Source organism: Calidris pugnax, unplaced genomic scaffold (genome assembly GCF_001431845.1).
Source record: "Calidris pugnax isolate Ruff unplaced genomic scaffold, ASM143184v1 scaffold348, whole genome shotgun sequence".
NCBI classification, from domain to species: Eukaryota; Metazoa; Chordata; class Aves; order Charadriiformes; family Scolopacidae; genus Calidris; species Calidris pugnax.
In genome coordinates this window covers 43571-46024 of record NW_015091086.1, presented here as the reverse complement: position 1 = coordinate 46024, position 2454 = coordinate 43571, and the positions used below count along the sequence as shown (strand labels likewise).

Sequence of the window (2454 nt, the reverse complement as noted above, 5' to 3'; positions counted from 1 at the left end):
GGCAGGGGGGGGGTTTTTTTGGGGAGGGGGGAAGGGGGGGGGAAGCCAGGAGGCCACGCACAAAAGAAAAAAAAGTTGTTGTTGGGCTTCTCTCTTCGGCGGGAGACGGACGGTTCCCCTTCCTGGCCCTGGGCCACCCCACGTCACCGCGCTCGTTAGAGGCCGCGCTCGTTAAAGGCGCACGGCACAGAAAGCTGCCACCACCGGAGAGGCCAAGGGGAAGAGGCAACGTCCCACCTCGGTGGATGGTGGAGCTCAGAAGGGATCTTTCAAACCACGGAGTCCACCCAGAGCAGGTCCCACAGGAACGTGTCCAGGTGGGGTTGGAATGTCTCCAGAGAAGGAGACTCCACCACCTCCCTGGGCAGCCTCTGCCACCCCCACAGGGAAGAAGTTCCTCCTCATGTTGAGGTGGAACTTCTTAGAGTCAAGTTTGTGCCCATTTCCTCTTGTCCTGTCCCTGGGCACCACTGGAAAAAGCCTGGCCCCATCCTCCTGACACCCACCCTTGAAGTATTTATAGGCGTTGATCAGATCCCCCCTCAGCCTTCTCTTCTCCAGACTAAAAAGCCCCAAGTCCCTCAGCCTTTCCTCAGCAGAGAGATGCTCCAGTCCCTCAGCATCTTCATAGCCCTCTGCTGTCCCCTCTCCAGCAGTTCCCTGTCCTTCTGGAACTGGGGAGCCCAGAACTGGTCCCAGTGCTCCAGCTGGGGCCTCCCCAGGGCAGAGCAGAGGGGCAGGATGACCTCCCTGGAGGTTCTCCATGTTCTTCCTGACAGAACCACAGAATCCCATGGGGTTGGAAGGGACCTCTGGAGATCATCTAGTCCCACCCCCTGCCAGAGCAGGGCCACCCAGAGCAGGTCCCACAGGAACGTGTCCAGGGGGGGTTGGAATGTCTCCAGAGAAGGAGACTCCACCACCTCCCTGGGCAGCCTCTGCCAGGGCTCTGCCACCCTCCCAGGGAAGAAGTTCCTCCTCAGCTCCTTCCACTCCTCATTTCTTGTGCTTCTGGAGCAAGGGGACACCGGAACCATGGAATGGTGGAGGTTGGAAGGGACCTTTCAGATGGTGGAATCCAACCATCAACCCACCACTGACAAACCCACCACTGACTCATGTCCCTCAGCACCACCTCTGCCCGGCTCCAAAATCCCTCCAGGGATGGCGACTCCACCACTGCCCTGGGCAGCCTCTGCCAAGGCTTCACAGCCCTTTCCAGGAGGAAATTCTTCCCAATCTCCCTCCTAAACTTCCCCTGGATCAACTTGAGGCCGTTTCCTCTTGTCCCATGGCCTGCTCCTTGGGAGAAGAGACCGACCCCCCCTGGCTACACCCTCCTTTCAGGGAGTTGGAGAGAGACAGAAGGTCTCTCCTCAGCCTCCTTTTCTCCAGGCTCCACCACTGCCCTGGGCAGCCTCTCCCAAGGCTTCCCAACCCTTTCCAGGAAGGAATTAATTCCCAAGCTCGGATCTAACCCAACATCTGTCCCTCTCCCAGGGCACCGGGTGACGGTGGGGCCGACACAGACCCACTCCCATGGCTCACAGGGAGTGGGAGGGGGCCCAAGAGGGAAGGGTGCCCCCACTCCCAGCCCCCCTCACCCACTGGAGCCACATTCCAGCTGATTCCTAAAAATTCCCCCCCCTTCAACAGATTCAATGGGTGCTGTGACCCACCACTGGCAGAGATGCCACCCACCACGGCCATGGGACCCCCCCAGGGACTCCTACCAGCACCCAGAGCCCCCGGCTGCCTCCCCGGGGCTGGGTGAGGAAGAGGAGGTTCATCCCTTGATCATCCGAGGACCCTCAGGAGCCATCCCCAGGGAATTTGGGCCGCTGAGGAGAGACCGGAGCCCTGGTTTTTGGGGGGGGCGCTCACTCCACCAATGGGAAAGGGCTAAAACAGCACAGAGCAACCAGAAGAGACCGAAGGAGCTTCTCTTACCGGATAGGGAGGCAAAAATGAGCCGGATCCAGGGCGTCGTGTGGCCGAGGAGCAGCCCCGGGGTACGTGATGGCGGGACAGGCCTTTCTCCAGCAACGCACCCACTGGGCCCGGTGGGGGACCCGGTGGCAGGGATGGCAAAGGGCTTCTCTGGTGAGCCCCACGGCTAGGAGGGGCACCGGGGGGGCGGAGGAGAGGGGGAGCTCAGCGAGAACCGACCCGTCGCCTCAAGAACGGGCCTAGGGTTCACTCCAGGCCCAGGCTCCACTCTAGGCCCAGGCCTAGGCCTCGCTCCGGGCCTAGTCCTCACTCCAGGCCCAGGCCTAGGCCTCACTCCGGGCCTAGGCCCTCACTCCAGGCCCAGGCCCCACTCTAGGCCCAGGCCTCACTCCGGGCCTAGGCCCCACTCCAGGCCCAGGCCTCACTCCAGGCCCAGGCGGCAGGAACCGGCCCCCCCGCCCCGGGATGATCCCTCCGCCGCCACTAACCTCAGCTCCGCCCCCT

At 62.3% G+C, this 2454-nt stretch overlaps 1 protein-coding gene across 1 annotated transcript in view; it reads right to left on the bottom strand.

The window, feature by feature from the left end:
• NUMA1 (nuclear mitotic apparatus protein 1) overlaps positions 1–2409 on the bottom strand; it is a gene marked incomplete at its 3' end in the record, with an annotated part of 78203 nt that extends 75794 nt beyond the window's left edge. Inside the window, exon 1 of the mRNA XM_014957733.1 lies at positions 1951–2409. The remainder of the gene's footprint in view (positions 1–1950) is intronic.
• Between the last annotated feature and the right edge of the window lie 45 nt (positions 2410–2454).